Source organism: Saccopteryx leptura, unplaced genomic scaffold (assembly GCF_036850995.1).
Source record: "Saccopteryx leptura isolate mSacLep1 unplaced genomic scaffold, mSacLep1_pri_phased_curated manual_scaffold_18, whole genome shotgun sequence".
Taxonomy (NCBI): domain Eukaryota; kingdom Metazoa; phylum Chordata; class Mammalia; order Chiroptera; family Emballonuridae; genus Saccopteryx; species Saccopteryx leptura.
The window spans coordinates 902,176-929,795 of NW_027095700.1; the positions used below are offsets into that span (position 1 = coordinate 902,176).

The 27,620-nt window shown below is 39.9% G+C and overlaps 1 protein-coding gene and 1 non-coding gene across 2 annotated transcripts in view; both read right to left on the bottom strand.

Moving 5' to 3' along the window:
• The window catches only part of LOC136386862 (lysine-specific demethylase 6A-like), a 275,511-nt gene that overhangs the window by 174,325 nt on the left and 73,566 nt on the right, over positions 1-27,620 (bottom strand).
• TRNAA-GGC (transfer RNA alanine (anticodon GGC)) lies at positions 21,480-21,555 on the bottom strand. Its single transcript has one exon. It is a non-coding gene; the product is annotated as a tRNA-Ala (tRNA).

The following is a 27,620-nucleotide window of genomic DNA, read 5'->3' on the forward strand; positions in this document are numbered from 1 at the left end:
CTCACAGAAATAAATTTTTGTAATGCAGCGACACCTACTGAAAGAAACCTCTCAAAACCAAAATTTATTTTACCTTTTTTCATCTTATTTCTTTTTCTCTTTTCCTCTTTTGAATTTCATTTTCTTTAGTTTATATTTTTTATTCTAATACTTTCTAGGTGTTTTGTTTTTGATATTTTGTTTATTTTCAATCTTCTTTTTGTACTTTTACTTGTAATAAATATTAAGGGGTTTTTTTGTAATTTTTTCACTTTTTTAGTAGTGTTTTTATATCAGGGTTAACAATAGCACCCTCAAATGCCATCGAGAAATAATAAATTGAATACCACGGCTACACAACACAGAGACGTAGTTCAGAAAGAAAGTGAAAAAATCTCAATCACATAGAAACAATGAAGTTAAAGATAAAAACTAAAGTTCGAAAATGCTCAAAGAAATAAGAGAAGACACTAATAGGGAACCTAATAAGCTCAGAAAACAAATTAATGAACAAAACAAATACCTCACCAAGAAAACTGACACTTTAAAAACAGAGATGAAGAACATAATACATGACCTGAAGACTGAGGTAGCAAGTTTAGCTAAAAGAACAAGCCAGACAGAGAAAAGAATCAGTGACATCAAAAACAGATGTGTGATGCTGAAGAAAAGAGTCACAAATTTAAAAAACTGAGAGCTCTATAAAAATCATCTGACTCCATCAGAAAAAGCAGTGTAAGAATAATAGATATATCAGAAGAAGAGAGGGAGAAGTGAATGGAGAGCTTATACAAACAAATACTTGATAAGAATTTCCCAAACTTATGGAAAAAGTTAGAGCCTCAAATACAAGAAGCAAACAGAACACCAAGTTATTGCAACCTGAAAAGACCTACTCCCAAGAACACTGTCATAAAATTGTCAAAAACCAATGAAAAAGAAAGAATCCTTGAGGCAGCTAGGGGAAAGAAGAACATAACATGTAAAGGAAAACCAGGTTATCATCAGACATCTCAGCAAAACTCGACAAGCCAGAAGAGAGTGGACTCCAACATTCAAACTACTGAAAGAAAGGAATTACTAGCCAAGAATACTATATCTATCAGTTACCCTTCAAATATGAAGGAAAAACAAAAACTTTTAGACATACAAAAGCTGAGGTAATTTATTACAAGAAAACCTCTACTGCAGGAAATACTCAAGGGGGGTTATGCAACCAGACACAAAGAACAAAACAAATCAAAACTACAAGTAAAAGCTCCAACAAGGTCACAATAAAAACAAAGATAATCTGTGACAACAATAACATAAAAGGGGAGAGGATAAAGATCTGTAGCAAAGGAAGATGCAGTGCAGAAGCACTCATAAGACAAAGGGCTCTTAATATAAACCTAATAGTAACCACCCCTGAAAAAGCCACTACTGAAATACACAACTTTAAAAAAGAAGAAACAGTGGAAAGAAATACCACCAAGTAAAACTGGTGGTATGAAATAGTATGAAATACCACCAAACAAAAACTGACATAAAAACAAGAGAACCAAATAAGACACAGAGCTATTAGAAAATAAAACATAAAAAGGCTACAGAAAATCCTCAAGTGTCAATAATGACCCTAAATATAAACAGACTGAACTTACCAATACAGAGACACAGAGTAGCAGATAGGATAAAAATGTAAAATCCAAACTCACGCTGCCTTCAAGAGACACATCTAAGCTCCAAGGACAAAAGTAGGTTCAAAATGAAACGCTGAAAAACAATTCTCCAAGCAAATAATATCCAAAAAGCCATACTCATATCTGAAAAAGCTGACTTCAACAAAGCAAGGTTAAACAGAGACAAAAATGGACATTTCATAATGATAAAGGGAAAACTATATCAAGAAGAAATAACACTTCTTGATATTTATGAACCAAACCAGGAAGCACCAAAATATATAGAACAATTTATTAACTGATCTATTTTTACAGAGGCAAATAAAAGCACAATTATACTTGGAGATTTCAACACACCATTGATGGAATTAGACAGATTATCCAAACAGAAAATCAATAAAGAAATATTTATTGGCCTTAAATGACACACTGAACCAAACAAACATTAGATATTTACAGGGCATTTCATCCCAAAATACATTTTTCTCCGGTGTGCACAAACCATTCTCAAGGACAGGCCATTAATTGGGTGCAAAACTAACATCAACAAAATCAAGAAGACTAATATTATACCAAGCATACTTTCTGACCATAGAAGGCTTTGAAATTAGAATTCTACTGTAAAAAGAATATAAAGAAATCCATTAAAATGTGGGAATTAAACAACATACTTCTAAAAACTGACTGGATCAAACAAGAAATAAAAGCAGAGATCAAAAGATATATACAGATAAATGAAAATGGCAATACAACATATCAAATTTTCTGGGATGCAGTGAAAGTAGTAATAAGAAAGAAGTTTATAACTTTACAAGGTTATATCACGAAACAAGTGAGATACCAAGTAAACAACCTAAAATCACATTTAAAGGAAATGAAAAAAAAAAAAAAGAACAAAGACAGCAGAAGAAAGAAAATAATAAAAATTAGAGCAGAACTAAGTGAAAAGGAGAACAAAAATACTACAGAAAATATTAATACAACAAAGAGCTGATTCTTTAAAAAGATCAATAAAACTGACAAACCACTAGCTAGACTCACTAAAGAAAAAAAAGGAAAAAACTCATATAAACAAGTCCAAAATGAAAGAAAAGTTACTACAAAAATCATAGATACACAAAAGTTCATAGTAGAATATCATGAAAGATTATATGCCAACAAATTCAACAACCTAGAGGAAATGAATAAATTCCTTGAACTATGCAATCTTCCTAGACCAAGTCACAAAGAAGTGGGAAACCTAAAAAGACCTATAAGCATGGAAGAAATAGAAACAACTATTAAAAATCTCCCAAAAAACAAAAGTCTAGGACCAGATAGCTACAAAGGTGAATTCTACCATAAAATTCTAAGATTTGGTGACTATACTTCTCAAAGTCTTCCAAAAAATAGAAGAAGCAATATACCCTGACACATTTTATGAGGCCAACATAACCCTCATACCAAAACATGACAAGGATAATATTTAGAAAAAAGAAAACTATAGACCAATATCTCTAATGCATACAATTGCAAAAGTCCTTAACAAAATATTAGCAAATCAGATACAACACATTACAAAAAACAATACATCATCATCAAGTGGAATTCATCCCAGAAACACAAGGATATATGAATATACAGCAACTGATTAACATCACACACCATATCAACAAAACAAAGAACAAAGATCATATGATCCTATCAATAGATGTAGAGAACACATTCAGTAAGATACAACATCCCTTTGAGTTTAAAACACTCAATAAAAATGGAATAGAAGGAAAGTACTTCAATATCATTAAGTCCATATATAACAAACCATCAGCTAATATCATACTAAATGGTGACAACATGAAGGCTTTTCCTTTAAAATCAGGTACAAAACAAGGCTGCTGACTTTCTCTACTCTTAAACATAGTTCTGCAAGATCTAGCCAAAGCAATCAGTAAAGAGAAAGAAATAAAAGGCATGCAAACAGGGAAAAAAGAAATAAAGGTATCACTTTTTGCAGATGACATGACCCTATATATAGAAGACCCCAAAAACTCCACCATAAGACAATTAGACACAATAAACCAATAAAGTTAAGTCATAGGATACAAAATCAATATACAAAATTTAACTGCTTTTCTATATACCAATGATGAAACTTCAAAAAATGAATTAAAAACAAAACAATTCCTCTGACAATTGCAACAACAACAAACACCAAGGAATAAACTTAACAAAGGATATGAAGGACATACATACTGAAAACTAGAAAACATTACTGAAAGAAATTTAAAAAGACAATGAAATGGAAAGATATTGCATGTTCATGAATTGGAAGAATCAACATAGTTAAAATGGCCACATTACCTTAAGCAACATACAAATTTAATGCAATCTCAATCAAAATTACCAAAATGGTATGGGACATAAGAAACCCCAAAGAGCCAAAGCAATCCTGAGAAAAATATAATTAAGCTTTTTCACAGTATCTGACTTCAAATTATACTACAGAGCCAAAATAATCAAAACAACACGGTATTGGCAGAAAAACAGACATACAATCCAACAGAACACAATCAAGAGCCCAGAAATAAAACCACATATACAGTGTGTCCGTCAAGTCATGGTGCACTTTAGACTGGTCACAGGAAAGCAACAAAAGACGATAGAAATGTGAAATCTGCACCAAGTAAAAGGAAAACCTTTCCAGTATCTGTAGGATGATGTGGCAGCATTGCGCATGCACAGATGATGATGTCACACCGTGTATACAGCGGAGCAGCCCACGGCCATGCCAGTCAAGATGTGGACGGTACAGAGGGAAGTTCAGTGTGTTCTGTGGATCACTCAATTTGAATCCGTGACCAAAGTGCAACGTGAATATCGGCGCGTTTATAACAAAGTGCCACCACATAGGAATAACATGACTCAGTGGGATAAGCCGTTGAAGGAAACTGGCAGCTTGGTGTAGAAACCCTGTTCTGGTAGGCCATCAGTCAGTGACGAGTCTGTAGAGGCTATATGGGATAGCTACCTACCTAAGGAGCCCTAAAAAATCTGTGAGTGAGCCCACATCGAACTGCACTGAATAGGTATTAAACTGGGAGAGTTTTCCTTTTATTTGGTGCAGATTTCACATTTCTATCATCTTTTGTTGCTTTCCTGTGACCGACCAGTCAAAAGTGCACCATGACTTTACGGACATACACTCTCTCTCTCTCTATATATATATATAGACATAATACCTTTGACAAAAGAGCCAAAACAGATAATGGAGAAAAGATAGCTCTTCAATAAATGATGCTGAGGCCCTGGCTGGTTGGCTCAGTGGTAGAGCATCGACCTGGTGTGCACAAGTCCCGCGTTCGATTCCCGGCCAGGGCACACAGGAGAAGCGCCCATCTGCTTCTCCACACCTCCCCCTCTCCCTCCTCTCTGTCTCTCTCTTCCCCTCCCGCAGCCGAGGCTCCACTGGAGCAAAGATGGCCCGGGCGCTGGAGATGGCTCCTTGGCCTCTGCCCCAGGCGCTACAGGGGCTCTGGTCGCAACAGAGTGACGCCCCGGAGGGGCAGAGCACTGCCCCCTGGTGGGCAGAGGGTCGCCCCCTGGTGGGCGTGCCGGGTGGATCCCGGTCCGGCGCATGCAAGAGTCTGTCTGTCTCTCCCCATTTCCAGCTTCAGAAAAAATACAAAAAAATAAAAAAATAAAAATGATGCTTAGAAAACTGAAAAGCCACATGTAAAAGAATGAAACGTGACAACAGTTTGTCCTCCCTGCAGAAAAATGAACTCAAAATGAATCAAAGACCTAAATATAAGTTCCAAACTGATAAATAACACAGAAGAAACATAGGTACTCAGCTCAATAACTTGGTCATATTGGAAAAGAAGAAGTAAAGGTTTAACATTTTGCAGATGACATGATCCTATACATCAAAAACCCCAAACAGAAAAACCTATCCTTGGAGTCTTCAGATGCTTCGCAACACACCAGAAGGTAGGGTCGAGCGAAAGATTGGCTAGATATATGGTCAAACCCCAGGGAAAATAAGGAGTAAGAAATGCTCCACCTTCCTCTCTAATCCAAACAGGATGGCTTTCACTGAGAACTGAGAATATAGAAACTAAGGCGGGCATAGGGAGTGAATAGATCCAGGCCGCGGTACAAACAGCCAAACCAGGCTGTGGCACGGAGATCCAAGCCACGGAAAAACCCGGGCAATTCAAGCTAACACGTGCACCAAACCCAGACAAAGAAAGACAAGTGGGGCAGCCATTTTCCGCATCACCTGGTCGGCGCGCGCGTGGATAGTGGGCAAGAGATTCCTACGAACACTTCAGGGGTGGGCGCAGCCCATGCTAACCCACAGAGAAGCAGAGTCAGAGGCCTCTGTGTGGGCAAAAAGCGGCATCTCCTAGGAGCCCCAGTGCCCTGAGGGGACCGGGCACGGGGAGGGAGCTGGAGCCAACTCCAACGGCGGAACTTTTCTGTGCGGGAGGAGGGCTTTCTCGGAGTGAGAGGCGTCCCACCTGAGCCTGATATTCTGGTCAGCGCGCATGCACGGAGAGTGGGCAGGAGATTCCTCCGAACTCCTCAGGGGTGGGCGCCCATGTTTTCCCACAGAGGAGCAGAGTCAGAGGCCTGTGAGCGGGCCAGGAGCGGAAGCCCCAGCACCCTGGGAAAGCCGCACGGGGACAGAGCGAAAGCCAATTCCAACGCCGTAACTTTTCCGTGTGGGCAGAGGGCTTTTTCGGAGTGAGAGAAAGCCTGATTCCAACTGGCCTGATATCCAGGTTAGCGCGCACGGACAGTGGGCAAGAGATTCCTCCGAACTCCTCAGGGGTGAGCGCCCATGTTTTCCCACAGAGGAGTAGAGTCAGAGGCCTGTGAGCGGGTCAGGAGAGGAATCTCTGAGATGCCCCAGCACCCTGAGGGGGCCGCGCACAGGGATAGAGCGAGAGCCAATTCCAACGCTCGATCTTTTCCGTGTGGGTAGGGATTTCACTCGAAGTGTGACCTGGCTGGTCTGACATCCTGGTGGGCGTGAACAGAGAGTGGGCAAGAGATTCCTCCGAACGCCTCAGGAGTGGGCACCCGTGTTATCCCACAGAGGGGCAGAGCCAGAGGTCTTTGAGTGGGAGGAAGCCCCGCCTGATTATGCTAGCAGCTCTGACTGACTGAGCCTTACTCAGAGCCCTGTGCTGAGTGGGAATAGAGTGGGGAGTTGCCAGCTCTTTGAGCCTCTTACTATCCAGGCAGAGGCAGCAGCAACCCCATAGCTGGATTATCAGGCTTCTAATTGTGGAAGGAAAGACTAGGAGAGAGGCTCCAGGAACACTCTCACAGTGAGAGACCCTCTCACTGTTGGAGCCTATAAACACTAATGAGCCTCGACTGCCAACGAGACTGAAGCCCAACACATGACATCGCCATAGAGAATTATCAACTGCAAACCTCTTCCAGAGCATGCCACAGGGGCAAACCCGGGGTACAAAGTCACCGACCAGAAAGACAGAAAAGAAAAAGCAAGACGACAACCTCTCAAAATCAAGAATAATCTGCAGACTTTATAACCTATCCCATTTTATTATATTTGTTCGTCTGTGTCTCTTTTCTTCATTCTTGATTTTTTTTTTCTATTCCAATTTGGTCATTTAATTTTCTCTCAGTCTTACTCTTGCCTCTCTTTGAACTACACTACCCATAACTGTTACATCTCCCATTATCTTTTCTTTCCTCCTCCTTTCTCTCTATGAGGGTTGCAATCCAAAACCCCTAACTCTCTCTTTCTCTCTCCTCCTTTTTCTTTTTTCTTCTTTAAGTGGTTCCATCTTTTCTCTCTCTCTCTCTTTTCTCCCTCTATATTAGTCTCTTCCTCTCTCCTTACGTCTTCTCTCTCATTCAAACCTCAATAACGAACAAATTATCTTATCTAGGACTCAAACTTAAGTTTGTGGCATTTTAGAGGGTTTTTACTTCACCTTTTTAACACATTAGCAGTGCTCCCATCCCTGGCTCTCCATTTTATCTAGTTCTTGTTCCACTAAATACAATAGTAATTCTCAAGGCAGCCAGAGAAAAGAAGAATACAACATATAAAGGAAGGCCCATTAGATTATCATCAGATTTCTAAGCAGAAACTCTACAAGCTAGAAGAGAGTGGACCCCAATATTTAAAGTCTTGAAAGAGAGGAACTTTCAGCCACGAATACTATACCCATCAAAGCTATCCTTCAAATATAAAGGAGAAATAAAAACATTCACAGATACAGAAAAGATGAGAGAATTTATCACCAGAAAACCCCCACTCCAGGAAATACTAAAGGGGGTTCTCCAATCAGATACAAAGAATAAAAAAAAAAAAAACAAAGCCACAAGTAAAAGCTCCAAGAAGAACATAACAAAACCAACTTTAAACTGTGACAACAATAAGAAAGGGGGGGAGAGGATGGAGATTAACAGTAGCAAAGGGCGATGGAGTGCAAAAGTATTCACAAAATAGTGCACTACAATGAACAGGGTAGGAACCCTTTTCATTACTTAATGGTAACCACCATTGAAAAAAACACCACAGAAACACATGATTTAAAAAAGATAGCAACAGAGGAAAGATGTATGGAATACAACCAAATAAAAACAAAAGATAGAAAAACGAAAGAGAAGAATCAAACAAGGCACAAAACTAACAGAAAGCAATCTATAAAATGGCAATAAGGAACTCACAAGTGTCAATAATTACACTAAATGTAAACGGATTAAACTCACCAATAAAAAGGCACAGAGTAGCCAAATGGATCAAAAAAGAAAATCCAACTGTATGCTGCCTACAAGAAACTCATCTAAGTAACAAGGATAAAAACAAATTCAAAGTGAAAGGCTGGAAAACAATACTCCAAGCAAATAACATCCACAAAAAAGCAGGTGTAGCAATACTCATATCTGATGATGCTGACTACAAGACAGCAAAAGTACTCAGAGACAAAAATGGCCATTTCATAATGGCTAAGGGGACACTGAATCAAGAAGACATAAATATTCTTAATATACACGCACCAAACCAAGGAGCACCAAAATATATAAGACAGCTACTTATTGATCTTAAAACAAAAACTGACAAAAATACAATCATACTTGGAGACCTCAATACACCGCTGACGGCTCTAGATAGGTCATCCAAACAGAAAATCAACAAAGACATAGTGGCCTTAAACAAAACACTAGAGCACCTGGATATGATAGACATCTACAGGACATTTCATCCCAAAGTGACTGAGTATACATTTTTCTCCAATGTACATGGATCATTCTCAAGAATTGACCATATGTTGGGCCACAAAAACAACATCAGCAAATTCAGAAAAATCGAAGTTGTTCCAAGCATATTTTCTGATCATAAAGCCTTGAAACTAGAATTCAACAGCAAAAAAGAGGGAAAAAATCCCACAAAAATGTGGAAACTAAACAACATACTTTTAAAGAATGAATGGGTCAAGGAAGAAATTAGTGCAGAGATCAAAAGATATATACGGAATAATGAAGATGACAATACGACATATCAGAATCTATGGGATGCAGCAAAAGCAGTGATAAGAGGGAAGTTCATATCACTTCAGGCATATATGAACAAACAAGAGAGAGCCCAAGTGAACCACTTAACTTCACACCTTAAGGAACTAGAAAATGAAGAACAAAGACAACCCAAAACCAGCCGAAGAAAGGAGATAATAAAAATCAGAGCAGAAATAAATGAAATAGAGAACAGAAAAACTATAGAAAAAATTAATAGAACAAGGAGCTGGTTCTTTGAAAAGATCAACAAAATTGACAAACCCTTGGCAAGACTTACCAAGGAAAAAAGAGAAAGAACTCATATAAACAAAATCCAAAATGAAAGAGGAGAAATCACCACAGACACCGTAGATATACAAAGAATTATTGTAGAATAGTATGAAAAACTTTATGCCACTAAATTCAACAACCTAGAAGAAATGGATAAATTCCTAGAACAATACAACCTTCCTAGACTGAGTCAAGAAGATGCAGAAAGCCTAAACAGACCTATTAGTAGAGAAGAAATAGAAAAAACCATTAAAAACCTCCCCAAAAATAAAAGTCCAGGCCTAGACGGCTATACCAGCGAATTTTATCAAACCTTCAAAGAAGACTTGGTTCCTATTCTACAGAAAGTCTTCCAAAAAATTGAAGAAGCAATACTTCCAAACACATTTTATGAGGCAAACATAACCCTTATACCAAAACCAGGCAAGGATGGCACAAAAAAAGAAAACTACAGATCAATATCTCTAATGAATACAGATGCTAAAATACTAAACAAAATACTAGCAAATCGAATACAACAACATATTAAAAAAATAATACATCATGATCAAGTGGGATTCATCCCAGAATCTCAAGGATGGTTCAACATACGTAAAACGGTTAACATAATACACCATATCAACAAAACAAAGAACAAAACCACATGATCTTATCAATAGATGCAGAAAAGGCTTTTGATAAAATACAACACAATTTTATGTTTAAGACTCTCAACAAAATGGGTATAGAAGGAAAATATCTCAACATGATAAAGGCCATATATGATAAACCATCAGCTAACATCATACTAAATGGCACAAAACTGAAGGCTTTCCGCGTTAAATCAGGAACAAGTCAGGGTTGTCCACTCTCTCCACTCTTATTTAATGTGGTACTAGAGGTTCTTGCCACAGCAATCAGACAAGACAAAGAAATAAAAGGCATCCATATCTGAAAAGAAGAAGTAAAGGTATCACTTTTTGCAGATGATATGATCCTATACATCGAAAACCCCAAAGAATCCACAAAAAGACTACTAGAAACAATAAGCCAATACAGTAAGGTCGCAGGATACAAAATTAACATACAGAAGTCAATAGCCTTTCTATATGCCAACAATGAAACAATTGAGAACGAACTCAAAAGAATAATCCCCTTCACGATTGCAACAAAAAAAATAAAATACCTAGGAATAAACATAACAAAGAATGTAAAGGACTTATACAATGAATACTATAAACCATTATTAAGGGAAATCGAAAAAGATATTATGAGATGGAAGAATTTTCCTTGTTCTTGGTTAGGTAGAATAAATATAATCAAGATGGCCATATTACCCAAAGCAATATACAAATTTAATGCAATTCCCATCAAAATTCCAATGACATTTTTTAAAGAAATGGAGCAAAAAATAATCAGATTTATATGGAACTATAAAAAGCCCCGAATAGCCAAAGCAATCCTAAAGAAAAGAAATGAAGCTGGGGGCATTACAATACCTGACTTCAAACTCTATTATAGGGCCACGACAATCAAAACAGCATGGTATTGGCAGAAAAATAGACACTCAGACCAATGGAACAGAATAGAAAGCCCAGAAATAAAACCACATATATATAGTCAAATAATTTTTGATAAAGGGGTCAACAACACACAGTGGAGAAAAGAAAGCCTCTTCAACAAATGGTGCTGGGAAAATTGGAAAGCCATATGCAAAAGAATGAAACTGGACTACAGTCTCTCCCCCTGTACAAAAATTAACTCAAAATGGATCAAAGATCTAAACATAAGACCTGAAACAATTAAGTACATAGAAGAAGACATAGGTACTCAACTCAGGGACCTGGGTTTTAAAGAGCATTTTATGAATTTGACTCCACAGGCAAGAGAAGTGAAGGCTACAATTAATGAATGGGACTACATCAGACTAAGAAGTTTTTGCTCAGCAAGAGAAACTGATAACAAAATAAACAGAAAGCCAACTAAATGGGAAATGATTTTTTCAAACAACAGCTCAGATAAGGGCCTAATATCCAAAATATACAAAGAACTCATAAAACTCAACAACAAACAAACAAACAACCCAATATAAAAATGGGAAGAGGATATGAATAGACACTTCTCCCAGGAAGAAATACAAATGGCCAACAGATATATGAAAAGATGCTCATCTTCTTTAGCTATTAGAGAAATGCAAATCAAAACGGCAATGAGATACCACCTCACACCTGTTCGATTAGCTGTTATTAGCAAGTCAGGTAATAGCAAATGTTGGAGAGGCTGTGGAGAAAAAGGAACCCTCATACACTGTTGGTGGGAATGTAAAGTAGTACAACCATTATGGAAGAAAGTATGGTGGTTCCTCAAAAAACTGAAAATAGAACTACCTTATGACCCAGCAATCCCTCTACTGGGTATATATCCCAAAAACTCAGAAACATTGATACATAAAGACACATGCAGCCCCATGTTTATTGCAGCATTGTTCACAGTGGCCAGGACATGGAAACAACCAAAAATCCCATCAATAGATGACTGGATAAAGAAGATGTGGCACATATACACTATGGAATACTACTCAGCCATAAGAAATGATGACATCGGAACATTTACAGCAAAATGGTGGGATCTTGATAACATGATACGAAGCGAAATAAGTAAATCAGAAAAAAACAGGAACTGTATTATTCCATACGTAGGTGGGACATAATAGTGAAACTAAGAGACATTGATAAGAGTGTGGTGGTTACGGGGGGGAGGGGGGAATGGGAGAGGGAGAGGGGGTGGGGAGGGGCACAAAGAAAACAAGATAGGTGACAGAGGACAATCTGACTTTGGGTGGTGGGTATGCAACATAATTGAACGACAAGATAACCTGAACTTGTTATCTTTGAATATATGTATCCTGATTTATTGATGTCACCCCATTAAAAAAATAAAATTATTATTAAAAAAAAAAAAAAAAAAAGGCTGAAAAAAAATAAAAAAATAAAAACCTCAGTCTGCATGACCAGTAATACTGCAATGCATGGTATCAACCTAAGACATTGAGAAGTCAGCTTCAAACCCTGATCACGTATAAGAAGCAATCAGTGAACTAAAGTGATGCAACTACAAGTTGAAGTTTCTTATCCTTCTCCTCCTTATCTCCCTCCTTCTTCTTCTTTCTCTCTCTTCCTCTCAAGACGAAAGTAAAAAATAAATTTTATTTAAACACAACTCAGCTAGTTTCACCCCTGGCCAAGGAGCTCAGTCACAATTTGCCATATTCAAGTCCCCAACAAACAAACCATGCTTAGAAGCCTATTCTACCACACTTTCTTCCTTTCTAATTTATTCATTTTAATGAAAGAAAAAGGAGAAGAGGAAAAAAAAGACAGACAGACACTGATTTGTTGTTCCACTAATTTAAGCATTCATTGGTTTGATTCCTGTATGTGCCCTAAGAAATGGGACCAGCAATGTTAGTGTATCAGGATAACACTATCCAACTACACTGCCCAGCCAGGGTCTCTAATTCCCTTTCTAAACAGAAAAGCAGCTTCATGGCTTCAATTACTACTGCCTATAGATCTCAGTCTCACTTATTCAGGAAACCAAGAAATGTGTTACCTATCCTACAAACCTTCAAAAGAGGTTTGCAGGCAGCTCGGTTGAATTAGGATGCCCATACATCAACTCATAACAGCCGAGGAAACCATTCCACGGCCCTGCTTACATAAGTAAGTAAATTAATAGATCCATCCAAATCCTGTACACAGAACCAAGTCCCACCCTACTGGAAAACCTGACCAGAAAATTCAGACAACCAGGGAACACCATTCTATAGCCACACATGTTCAGAAAACCAACTATCCCACTGTTTACAAAGCTTCCCTGACCTCAGAGGTAATATAATGAGCTCTCACAAATCCCACCTGTCCAAGGAAGCAACCAATGGGTGAAGCTGAGCTAACTATTGCTGCTTACTCAAATGTGCGAATACCAACACAACGAGTTAAGGATCATGAAAAATCAGGCAAGCAAACATAACATACTCAAATGAAACATTATACTAAGCATGAACAAACTGACCCTAAAGAAATGAAGATCTGTGAACTGTACACAAAATAATTCAAAATAATTCTCTACAAAAGTTTTCAAACTCTATGAACATGAAGACACTAAATAAAATTAGGAAAACAATGCATGAACAAAATTAAGAATTTGCCAAAAAAAAGTAAATCATGATAAGACCTAACTTACCAGAAATTCTAAAGGAATTTTTCAAGAGAAAATAAAAAGATACTAATTATTATCATAAAAATATATGAATATGTCTGAGTAGGCAGTGGTACAATGAATACAGTGTAGGACTGGGATGCTGAGGACCCACATTTGGCTTAAGTGCGGGCTGCTCTGGTTTGAGCATGGGCTCACCAGCTTGAGTATGGGGTCACTGGTTTGAATGTGGACATAATAAAAATGACCCCATGATTGCTGGCTTGAGCCCAGAGGTCACTGGCCTGAAGTTCAAGGTCACTAGCTTGAGCAAGGGGTCACTGGCTTGGATGGAGCCCCCCGATTGGGGCACGTATGAGAAAGCAATCAACAAACAACTAAGGTGCTGCAATGAAGAACTGATGCATCTCATCTCTCTCCCTTCCTGTACCTCTCTCACTAAGACAAAAAGAAAAAAGGCCAAAAATATAAATAATAACATGGCAATAACTACTATACATATCCATTAACAATTATTTTTCCATTAACAATTATTTTAAGTGCAAATAAATTAAATGGTCCAATTAAAAAGGTAGCCAAGCCTGACCAGGCGGTGGTGCAGTGAATAGAGCATCGGACTGGGATGTAGAAGGAACCAGGTTCAAGACCCCGAGGTCGCCAGCTTGAGCGCGGGCTCATCTGGTTTGAGCAAAGCTCACCAGCTTGGACCCAAGGTCGCTGGCTCCAGCAAGGGGTTACTTGGTCTGCTGAAGGCCCACAGTCAAGGTACATATGAGAAAGCAATCAATGAACAACTAAGGTACTGCAATAAAAAACTGATGATTGATGCTTCTCATCTCTCTTTGTTCCTGTCTGTCTGTCCCTGTCTATCCTTCTCTTTAACTCTCTCTCTGTCTCTGTAAAAAAAAAAGAAAAAAAAAAAAAAAAGGTGGCCAAATGGATAACAAAACAAAACCCTCACCTATGCTATGAGACTCACTTCAGATCTAAAAAACAACATGCAAACCTAAAGTAAAAAAAATGAAAAAAGATATTTCATAAAAATGGAAATGAGGCTCTGCTGGTTGACTCAGTGGTAGAGCATCAGCCTGGTGTGTGGAAGTCCTGGGTTCAATTCCCAGCCAGGGCACACAGGAGAAGCACCCATGTGCTTCTCCACCCTTCCCCCTCTCCTTTCTCTCTACTTCTCTCTTCCTCTCCCACAGCCAAGGCTCCATGGGAGTCAAGTTGGCCCAGGAGTTGAGTACAGCTCCATGGCCTCCACCTCAGGCACTAGAATAGCTCCGCTTACAACATAGCAATGACCCAGATGGGCACAGCAGCACCCCTTGGTGGGCTTCCTGGGTGGATCCCTGTTGGGCGCATACGGGAGTCTCTCAACCTCCCTGCTTTTCACTTCAGAAAAATACCCAAAAAAATGCTGACAGCTCTCTTTAAAACCGAAGGCTAAAACAAAAAACAACTAAAAACACTCAGCAATTCCACTTCTTTGTATTTACTCTAAGAAAGTCAAAGCACTAGTCTGAAAAGACATGCACCTCTATGTTCATTCCAGTAGCCAAGACATAGATACCACCTAAGTATCAATAAATAGATGATGAATGAAGAATTATCTTTATATATAAAATGAAATAGGCTCAAACATATAATCTTATCATTTGTGACAACTAGGATGAATACAAATGGTATTGTGCTGAGTGAAGTAAGTCAAAAAAGAAAGACAAATGCCAGACAATTTTAATTAAAAAACAAAACATGCCTAAACAGGCAGTGACATAAGATATAGAGCACTAGCCCTGGCCAGTTGGCTCAGCGGTGGAGCGTCGGCCTGGCATGTGGGGGACCCGGGTTCGATTCCCGGCCAGGGCACATAGGAGAAGCGCCCATTTGCTTCTCCACACCCCCCCCCCTTCCTCTCTGTCTCTCTCTTCTCCTCCCACAGCCAAGGTTCCATTGCAGCAAAGATGGCCCGGGCGCTGGGGATGGCTCCTTGGCCTCTGCCCCAGGCGCTAGAGTGGCTCTGGTCGCGGCAGAGCGACACCCCGGAGGGGCAGAGCATCGCCCCCTAATGGGCTTTCTGGGTGAATCCTGGTTGAGCATATGTGGGAGTTTGTCTCTCTGTCTCCCCGCTTCTCACTTCAGAAAAATAAAAAATATATAAAAATAAAAAAATGTTCAATGTCACTAATCAGCAGGGAAATGCAAACTAAAACTATAATAATATATCATAACACAGCTTTTATCAATTAACCCACAAACAAGTATTGGCAAGGATGTGGAGAAAAGGGGACCCTCATGTGGTGTTGGTAGGAATACAGACATGTGCATCCACTGTGGAAACTAGTATAAAGCTTACCTCAACAAATTAAAATTAGAACTAGCTTTTAACCCAGTTATTGTGGTGCTGGATATTAACTTGAAGAAATCCAAAACATTAACTTAAAAATATACAAGAGGCCCTGGCCGGTTGGTTCAGTGGTAGAGCATCGGCCTGGCATGCGGGAGTCCTGGGTTCGATCCCCTGTCAGCGCACACAGGAGAAGCGCCCATCTGCTTCTCCACCCCTCCCCCTCTCCTTCCTCTCTCTCTCTCTCTTCCCCTCCTGCAGCCAAGGCTCCATTGGAGCAGGGTTGGCCTGGGCGCTGAGGATGGCTCTGTGACCTCTGCCTCAGGCACTAGAATGGCTCTGGTTGCAGCAGAGCGACGCCCCAGATGGGCAGAGCATCGCCCCCTGGTGGGCATGCTGGGTGGGTCCCTGTCGGGTGCATGCAGGAGTCTGTCTGACTGCCTCCCCGTTTCCAACTTCATAAAAAAAAAAATATACACACACACACACACACACACACACACACAAGAATTCTGACCCTACCCAGGTAGGTAAGTTGGTTCAAGTGTTCTCCCAATACACCAAGGTTGTACATCCGATCCCTGGTCAGAGCAAATATAAGAATTAACCTTGCCTGACCAGGCAGTGGCACACTGGATGGAGCATTGGAATGAGATGCAGAGGACCCAGGTTCGAAACCCCAAGGTCACTGGCTTGAGCATCCAGCTTGAGCCCAAAGGTTTCTGGCTTAATAGCTGTAACTCTTGCTGTTGCAATTGGTCTGTGTAGCCCTACCCACCCATCAAGGCACACATGAGAAAGCACTAACTCAACTGAAGTGCCACAAGAAAGAACTGATGCTTCCCATCTCTCTCCCTTCCTGTGTGTTCCTCTCTATCCCTCTCTCTTTCTCTCTGTTTCACAAAGAAAATTAACCAATGAACTCATAAATAAGTGAAACAAAAAATTTACTCTCTCTCTCTCATCCTTTTTCTATAAAAATCAATAAATTGTATTTTTTTAAAAGATGTAAGAATCCCAATGATCACTGCAGCATAATTTACAATAGCCAAGATCAGCCCAAGTGCCCATCAGGAAGAGAGTAAATAAAAAAAGGTATGGTGCAATTACTAAATGGAATGGATATAGCACAATAGAATGGATATAGTATAATTTCACAAGCATATGAAATCTAAAATGATATAAATTAGTAAAATAGGCAAATTTATAGGTACACTGATGGTTACGAGATGAAAAGTGTGTTGGAGGAGATGAAAAAGTGAAGGAATTAAGAAGTGCAAATTGCAAGTTATAAAAATACTTACAGGGTCTGACCAGGCAGTGATGCAGTGGATAGAGCATCGGACTGGGATGCAGAGGACCCAGGTTTGAGACCCCAAGATCGCCAGCTTGAGCATGGGCTTATCTGGTTTGAGCAAAAGCTCACCAGCTTGGACCCAAGGTCACTGGCTCGAGCAAGAGGTTACTTGGTCTGCTGAAGGCCCGCAGTCAAGGCACGTATGAGAAAGCAATCAATGAACAACTAAGGTGCCACAATGTGCAACGAAAAACTAATGATTGATGCTTCTCATCTCTCTTTGTTCCTGTCTGTCTGTCCCTGTCTATCCCTCTCTTTGACTCTCTGTCTCTGGAAAAATATATATATATACTTACAGGGATGTCAGATGCCACAGTAAGGCTATAGTCAGTAATACACTGCTCACAAAAATTAGGGGATATTTTTAAATGAATATGAAGCTATAAAATATCCCCTAGTTTTTGTGAGCAGTATATATTTTTTCTTTTTTCTCCCATTTATTTGAGGGTGTGGAAGAAAAGAGAGAGAAAAGAGAGACAGAGAGAGAGAGAGAGAGAAGGGAGAGAGAGAGAAGCATCAACTGTTGTTCACTTAGTTGTTCCATTTAGTTATACACTCACTGGTTGCCTCTCATATATGGCTGACCAGGGATTAAAAACCATTACACCGCAGTGCACCAAAACAACTTTCCATCCACTGAACTACCCAGCCACAGCCTAGTTTATACTGTTTTAATAACTATGTATAACGTCAGATGGTACCACACTTACACAGAGATAGTTTTGTAAGTTGTATACATGTATAATCACTATGTTGTACTGTTGAAAATAATACTATATGTCAAGTATAATTCAAAAACATTATAATTATAAAACTCATAATTTTGTAATAAAACCTCATAGTTTTTGTGAAAAAAAATGATAGTCTCATCTCCCAATTAAACTGCTTTGTTATTTTCCAGAAAGAAGTAGTGACATACTTGTTGGCAAAGACAAGGTGCACATGAGTGCAGCCAAGATAAGAGGCTCTGTTCTGTCTGTCAAACACCCAACATGGGGCCGAGGCTCTAAATTGGGGATGGTACATTTAGCACACTGGAGTCCCATCACCTTTTATGTCACCTGGGCTCAAAAGTTAGTGGTTAGAGAGAAGTAGCAAGCTCAAAAAATATGAGGCTTACTCCTAAATTAGTCCACTAAGAAACATAGTACTAAAACAGGGGTATAATACTGTCCCTGTCCCAGCTCTCAACTACAAAATATAATTTCAAGGTTTTGCCAAGAAAAAAGGGCTCCATGAAGCTACAACTCTTTCAAAATAAATGACTTATTCACAAGAAAATCTGTTGAAATTTTTATTTTACTAAGCGAGAGATAGGGAGGCAGAAACAGAGTCCTTTAGGTGCCCTGACAGGGATCCACTGACAAGTCCCCTACTGGGCAATGCTCTGCGTATTTGAAAACTGCTGCTCCACTGCTCAGCAACCAAGGTATTTTAGCACCTGACGCAAGGCCATGGAGTCATCCTCAGCACCTGGGGCCAACTTTCTCCAATTGAGCCATGGCTGCAGAAAGGGAAGAGAGAGAGAGAGAAGGGGGAGGAGGAGGGGTGGAGAATCAAATGGTTGCTTCTCCTGTAAGTCCTGACCTGGAATCAAACTGAGCCAGCTGGCCAGGGCTGTTGAAATTTAAGCCTAAGTGCACTCTCAAAAGCAGTGGACATTTTGGTAAAAATAACATAGAAGTGACTGTTAAGGTTAGAAAAAAATTTTAAAGCCTTGTAATATTCTTTTATAGTAAGAAATATGTCTCTGGTGTTAAACCTCATTTCTGACCCAAAGCCCCTGAAATTTCCTAAGTGATAAGAACAATAAAGGTGTTTTTTCTTATAATGAGGTAAATTTTAGGATGTCCCTAAGCCATCAAAGGATAGAAGTTATCATCAAAAATTTGATAGTAGGGCCCTGGCTGGTTGGCTCAGCGGTAGAGCGTCGGCCTAGCGTGCGGAGGACCCGGGTTCGATTCCCGGCCAGGGCACATAGGAGAAGTGTCCATTTGCTTCTCCACCACTCCGCCGCGCCTTCCTCTCTGTCTCTCTCTTCCCCTCCCGAAGCCAAGGCTCCATTGGAGCAAAGATGGCCCGGGCGCTGGGGATGGCTCTGTGGCCTCTGCCCCAGGCGCCAGAGTGGCTCTGGTCGCAACATGGCGACGCCCAGGATGGGCAGAGCATCGCCCCCTGGTGGGCAGAGCGTTGCCCCATGGTGGGCGTGCCGGTTGGATCCCGGTCGGGCGCATGCGGGAGTCTGTCTGACTGTCTCTCCCTGTTTCCAGCTTCAGAAAAATGCAAAAAAAAAAAAAAAAAAAAATTTGATAGTAGGTTTGAAACTTTCAGTGCCATCCCACTCCCAGCCTCTGAGAAGGTGAGAGGGACTGAACACACTTTAATGACTAAGGATTTAATCAATCATACCTATGTAATAAAGCCTCCATAAAATGAAAAAGGTGGGCTTGAAGAGATTCACCATTTGTAAACATGTGCTCTGAGAACAGGAGGCTCCACACCCATTTCCCATACTTTGTGTCTCCATCTCTTCCATCTGGCTATTCCATGGCCAGTTATCTCCTTTTATAGTAAACTACTGGTTTATTATAAAACCACCTAGTAAGTAAAATATTTCTCTGACTTTTCTGAATCACAGAACATGAGGAGGATGTCATGGGAATCTCTTATGTACAGTCAGCCAGTCAGAGACAAACATGACAACCTGGACTTAAAATTCCCACCTGATATTGGTGGAAGAGAGAGCAAGAGTTTTATGGGACTGAGCATTTAACCTCTGGAATCTGACAATATGTGCAAGACAGTATCAGAATTGAGTTGCATTATAGAATACTCAACTGGCATCTGAGAATTGCTTGACAGAAAATATAAGGCAAAAACCCATACAGTGTAACTCAGAGCAAACTGAGAACCAACAGGCCACAGAGCATACAACAAAGAACTACCAAAAAAACCCAGACAACTAGCAAAAGCACTAAGGAAGTATGTACAAATCTCAAACAATGACTTCTAAAACTCTCCCAAAATTTAATTAGAATATTTTGTAGAAAATGTAAGTCTTAAAGGATTGTAAAAAGCTAAACATCACCCTGGCAGGTTGGCTCAGCAGCAGAACGACAGCCAGGCATGTGGTAATCCCAGGTTCAATTCCCACTTAGGGCACAAATGAGAAGCAACCATCTGCTTCTCTTCCCACTCCCTCCCACTCCCCCTTCTCTCTGTCTCTTCTCATTCCACAGCCATGGATCAAATGATTCAAGCAAAGTTGGCCCGGGCACTGAGAATAGCTCCATGGCCTCCACCTCAGGCACTAAAATAGCTCTGCTGCTGGGATAAGCAGAGCATTGCCTGGTAGGGGGCTTGCTCAGTAAATCCCAACCTAGGCACAAGTGGGAGTCTGTCTCTGCCTCCTCGACTCTTACATAATAAAGAAGAAAAAAAACTAAACACCACAGACTGCAATTAGAGGAGGCTGATAGTTATGTATAATAGGCAAAAAAATATATCAAGATGGCTCACTGTCAATCCAATACATACTGCATAATGCTTGAGATTGCACTCTCCAAATACGAATGTCAGAAGCTTCATACTGTAGGAGGGAAACATACTATAAAAAATAATCCAACCATTGATTAAGCACTAAATGGAAAAACTACAAGGCCTAGGAGAAAGTACAATTATCAGATGTCAGAATTGCTATATTATGATAGGTAAATTACATGTCCATATTAATATACCCAGACAGCTAAGAGGAATTAAAAATCAACAGAAATTGTTTGGGAGAACAACCAAATCACATTTTTTGTATGGTTGGTTTTTTTTGTATTTTGCCGAAGCTGGAAACAGGGAAAGACAGACAGACTCCCGCATGCGCCCGACCGGGATCCACCCGGCATGCCCATCAGGGGTCGACGCTCTGCCCACCAGGGGGAGATGCTCTGCCCCTCCCAGGCATCGCTCTGTTGCGACCAGAGCCACTCCAGCGCCTGGGGCAGAGGCCAAGGAGCCATCCCCAGCGCCCCGGCCATCTTTTGCTCCAATGGAGCCTCGCTGCAGGAGGGGAAGAGACAGACAGAGAGGAAGGAGAGGGGGAGGGGTGGAGAAGCAGATGGGCGCTTCTCCTGTGTGCCCTGGCCGGGAATCGAACCCGGGACTTCCGCATGCCAGGCCGACGCTCTACCACTGAGCCAACCGGCCAGGGCCCCAAATCACAGTTTTAGCAGACTTAGATACACAAATATTCAATAACTAAAACATTTAAAAAATAAACTGTGGTGGCAATATCTCTCCAAATAAAATATCAATAAAAATTAAAATCCCATGGCTGCTTGGCTCAGTGGCAGAGTGTCAACCCAGTGTGTGGAAGTCCTGTGTTCAATTCCCAGTAACACAGCAGAAGCACCCATCTGCTTCTCCACCCCTCCCCTCACAGTTCTCTCTCCCTTGTTTCTCTCTCTCTCTTCCCTTTCTGCAGCCATGACTCAACTGGAGCAAGGTGGCCCTGGACACTGAGGATGGCTCCATGGCCTCCTACTCTGGCGCTAAAAATTGGCTTGTATAGCAAAGGAGCAAGGACCCCAGATGCGCAGAACATCATCCCCTAGTGGACTTCATGGGTAGATCCCAGTTGGACCACATGTGGGGGGTCTCTATCTGCCCCACCCCTCACTTAATTAATTAATTAATGTATCCTGACCAGTTGGTGGCACAGTAAATAACATGTTGGAAAAGAATGCTGAGGACCCTGGTTCAAAACCCCAAAGTTGCCAGCCTGAACAAATGCTCACCGTCTTGAGTATAGGACCATAGACATAAACCCCATGGTCACTGTGGCTTGAAGCTCAAAAATCTCTGGCTTGAGCAAGGGGTCACTGGCTCCGCAGAGGCTCCCTTCCCTTCTCCTCCCCCCATTAAGGCACATATCAGAAAGCAATCAATGGACAACAAATAATTGATGCTTCTCATCTCTCTCCCTTCCTGTCTGTCTCTAAAAAATTAAATAAAAGCCAAAAATATCTTGCTTTCTTATTTTTTTTAATTTATTATATTTAATGCAGTAACATTGATAAATCAGGGTACATATGTTGAGAGAAAACATCTCTAGATTAATTTGACATTTGATTGTGCTGTATACCCCTCCCCCAAAGTTAAATTCTCTTCTGTCACCTTCTATCTGGTTTTCTTTGTGCCCCTCCCCTCCCCTAACCCCTCTCCTTCTTCACTCCCTCCCGCCTCCCCCAACCTCCCGCCCCTGTTGCCATCACATTCTTGTTCATGTCTCTGAGTCTCATTTTTATGTCCCTTTTATGTATGGTTTCATATAGTTCTTAGTTTTTTTTCTGATTTACTTATTTCACTGCATATAATGTTACCAAGGTCCATCCATATTATTGTAAATGATCCGATGTCATCATTTCTTATGGCTGAGTAGTATTCCATAGTATATATGTACCAAAGCTTTTTAATCCACTCGTCCTCTGACAGACACTTGGGCTGTTTCCAGATCTTCGCTATTGTGAACAATGCTGCCACAAACATGCGGGTGCATTTCTCCTTTTGGAGCCGATCTATGGTGTCCTTGGGGTATATTCCTAAAAGTGGGATAGCTGGGTCAAAAGGCAGTTCGATTTTCAGTTTTTTGAGGAATCTGAATACTGTTTTCCACAGTAGCTGGACCAGTCTGCATTCCCACCAGCAGTGCAGGAGGGTCCCCTTTTCTCCACATCCTCGCCAGCACTTATTCTGTGTTGTTTTGTTGATGAGTGCCATTCTGGCTGGTGTGAGGTGATATCTCATTGTGGTTTTAATTTGCATTTCTCTAATGATTAGTGAAGTTGAGCATTTTTTCATTTGCCTATTGGCCATCTGTATATCCTCTTTGGAGAAGTGTCTATTCATCTCTTTTGCCAATTTTTGGATTGGATTGTTTGTCTTCCTGGTGTTGAGATTTACAAGTTCTTTATAAATTTTGGTTATTAACCCCTTATCAGACGTATTGTCAAATATGTTCTCCCATTGTATAGTTTGTCTTTTTATTGTTCTTGTTGTCTTTAGCTGTGCAAAAGCTTTTTAGTTTGATATAGTCCCATTTGTTTATCCTGTCTTTTATTTCACTTCCCCGTGGAAATAAATCAGCAAATATATTGCTCTGAGAGATGTCCGAGAGCTTACTGCCTATGTTTTCTTCTAAGATGCTTATGGTTTCACGGCCTACATTTAAGTCTTTTATCCATATTGAGTTTATTTTTGTGAGTCGTGTAAGTTGGTGGTCTAGTTTCATTTTTCTGCAGGTAGCTGTCCAATTTTCCCAACACCATTTGTTAAAGAGGCTGTCTTTACTCCATTGTATTTCCTTACCTCCTTTGTCAAATATCAGTTGTCCATAGAACTGTGGGTTTATTTCTGGGTTCTCTGTTCTCTTCCATTGATCTATATGCCTGTTCTTATGCCAGTACCAGGCTGTTTTGAGTACAATGGCCTTGTAGTATAACTTGATATCAGGAAGTGTGATACCTCCCCCTTTATTCTTCTTTTTTAAGATTGCTGAGGCTATTCGTGTTATTTTTTGGTTCCATATAAATTTTTGGAATATGTGGTCTATATCTTTGAAGTATGACTTTGGTATTTTAATAGGTATTGCATTGAATTTATAGACTGCTTTCGGTAATATAGACATTTTAATGATGTTTATTCTTCCTAACCATGAGCACGGTATATGCTTCCACTTGTTTGTATCTTCCTTGATTTCCTTTATCAATGCTTTGTAATTTTTCGAGTACAAGTCTTTAGTCTCCTTGGTTAAATGTACTCCTAGGTACTTTATTTTTTTGGTTGTAATTGTAAGGGGATTGTTTCTTTAATTTATCTTTCTGACTGTTCATTGTTGGTGTATAAAAATGCCTCTGATTTCTGAGTATTGATTTTATATCCTGCCACTTGGCTGAATTCATTTATCAGGTCCAGTAGTTTTTTGACTGAGATTTTAGGGTTTTCTATATACAATATCATATCATCTGCAAATAATGATAGTTTTACTTCTTCTTTTCCAACTTGAATGCCTTTATTTCTTCTTCTTCTCTGATTGCTGTGGCTAGGACTTCCAGGACTATGTTAAATAAGAGTGGTGAAAGGGGGCACCCCTGCCTTGTTCCTGATCTTAAGGGGATTGCTTTTAATTTTTGCCCATTGAGTATGATGTTGGCTGTGGGTTTGTCATAGATGGCTTTTATCATGTTGAGGTATGTTCCCTGTATTCCCATTTTGCTGAGAGTTTTGATCATGAATGGATGCTGGATTTTACCAAATGCTTTTTCTGCATCTATTGAAATTATCATATGTTTTTTCTCCTTTTTTTTTATGTGATGAATCACATTGATTGATTTACGAATATTGTACCAGCCTTGCCTCCCCAGAATAAATCCCACTTGATCATGGTGTATGATTTTTTCCATATATTGTTGGATCCGGTTTGCTAATATTTTGTTGAGGATTTTAGCATCTATATTCATCAGAGATATTGGCCTATAATTTTCTTTCTCTGTGTTGTCTTTGCCTGGTTTTGGAATCAGAATTATGCTCGCCTCATAAAAGGAGCTTGGAAGTCTTCCTTCCTCTTAAATTTTTTGATATAGTTTGAGAAGGATAGGAGTCAGTTCTTCTTTGACTACTTGGTAGAATTCTGTTGTGAAGCCATCGGGCCCCGGACTTTTCTTTGTTGGGAGTTTTTTGATATCTGTTTCAATCTCATTTGGTGTAAATGGTCTGTTTAGGTTTTCTGATTCTTCCAGATTGATTTTTGGGAGATTGTATGTTTCAAGGAATTTGTCCATTTCATCTAGGTTGTCTAGTTTTTTGGCATACAGTTCTTCATAGTGTTTTCTTACAATATTTTGTATTTCTGTTGTGTCAGTTGTTATTTCTCCTCTCTCATTTCTAACTTTATTTATTTGAGTCCTCTCTCTCTTTTTCTTTTTCCTTTTTTTTTTTTTTTAATTTTTCTGAAGCTAGAAACGGGGAGAGACAGTAAGACAGACTCCCGCATGCGCCCGACCGGGATCCACCCGGCACGCCCACCAGGGAGGACGCTCTGTCCACCAGGGGGCGATGCTCTGCCCCTCTGAGGCTTCGCTCTGCCGCGACCAGAGCCACTCCAGCGCCTGGGGCAGAGGCCAAGGAGCCATCCCCAGCACCTGGGCCATCCTTGCTCCAATGGAGCCTTAGCTGCGGGAGGGGAAGAGAGAGACAGAGAGGAAGGGGGGGTGGAGAACAAATGGGCGCTTCTCCTATGTGCCCTGGCCAGGAATCAAACCCGGGTCCCCCGCACGCCAGGCCGATGCTCTACTGCTGAGCCAACCGGCCAGGGACCCTCTCTCTCTTTTTCTTGGTGAGTCTAGTTAAAGGTTCATCAATCTTGTTTACCTTTTCATAGAAACAGCTCCTAGTTTCATTGATCCTCTGAATTGTTTCTTTAGCATCTATGTCATTTATTTCTGCTCTGATTTTTATTATTTCCTTCCTTCTACTACATTTGGGCTTTACTTGCTGTTCTTTTTCTAATTCTTTTAGATGCAGGGTTAAGTTGTTTATCTGAGCTTTTTCTAGCTTCTGAAAGTGTGCCTGTAGTGCTATGAACTTCCCTCTCATTACTGCTTTCGCTGTGTCCCATAAATTTTGAGTTGTTGTATGCTCACTGTAATTTGTTTCTAGGAATTTTTTTATTTCTTCTTTGATCTCATTCTTAATCCATTCATTATTTAACAACCTGCTATTTAGTTTCCATGTGTTTGAGAATTTTTGAGCTTTTCTGTTGTGGTTCATTTCTAGTTTCATGCTGTTGTGATCGGAGAAATTGCTTGATATGACTTCAGTCTTCTTAAATTTGTTGAGACCACTTTTCTGTCCTAACATGTGGTCTATCCTAGAGAATGTACCATGAGCACTTGAAAAGAATGTATATTCTGCTGCTTTAGGGGGAAAGGTTCTGAAGCTATCTATTAAATCAAGTTGATCTAGTGTTTCCAATAAGCCTGCTATTTCTTTGTTAATTTTCTTTCTTGAGGATCTATCTAGTGATGTTAGTGGGGTATTGAAATCCCCTACTATTATAGTATTGCTGTTGATCTCGCCCTTTAAATCTATCAAAGTCTGTTTTATATATTTGGGTGCTCCTATATTAGGTGCATAGATATTTATAATAGTTATATCTTCCTGTTGGATTACTCCCATTATCATTATGTAGTGGCCTTTATCTCTTACTATATCCTTTGTTTTAAAGTCCATTTTGTCTGATATAAGTATTGGTAGCCCAGCTTTTTTTTCATTTCCATTTGCATGAAATGTGTTTTTCCATCCTTTTACCTTCAATCTATGTGTATCTTTTGTTCTAAGGTGTGTCTCTTGTAGACAGCATATGTACGGGTCCTATTTTCTTATCCACGCAGCTACCCTATATCTTTTGATTGGATCATTTAATCCATTTACATTTAAGGTTATTACTGATATGTAGTTGTTTATTGCCATTTTCTTCTTTAAAGGTGTATTCCTTTTTTGCTATATTCTTTTCCCACTTTGATCTGTTTACAACAGGCCCCTTAACATTTCCTGCAGCATTGGTTTGGTTGTAATGAATTCTTTGAGTTGTTTTTTGTCTAGGAAGCTTTTTATTTCTCCTTCGATTTTAAACGATAGCCTTGCTGGATAAAGTAGTCTTGGTTGTAGGTTCTTGTTCTGCATTACTTTGGATATTTCTTGCCATTCCCTTCTGGCCTCAAGTGTTTCTGTTGAGAAGTCGGATGTCATCCTTATGGGGGCTCCATTGTAGGTGAAAACTTTTTTTTCTCTTGCAGCTTTTATTTTCTCTTTATCGCTTAGTTTTGGTATTTTAATTATGATTTGTCTTGGTGTAGGTTTCTTTGAGTTTTTCTTTAATGGAGTCCTCTGTGCTTCTTGGACTTGTGAGAGTTTATCTTGGATTAATTTAGAAAAGTTTTCAGCTATGATATGATTGAACAAAGTCTCTATCCCTTGTTCTTTTTTCTTCATCTTCAGGAACCCCTATGATGCTGATGTTATTTCTCTTCATGTTGTCACAGAGCTTTCTAAGAGTTTCCTCTGACTTTTTGAGTCTCTTTTCTTCTCTACTTTCATGCCTTCATTCCAGTTGTCCTCCAACTCGTTGAATCATCCTCAGCTCTATCTATCCTGTTTTTAATTCCTTCCATTGTGGTCTTTATTTCTGATATTGTATTTGTCATCTCCAACTGGTTCT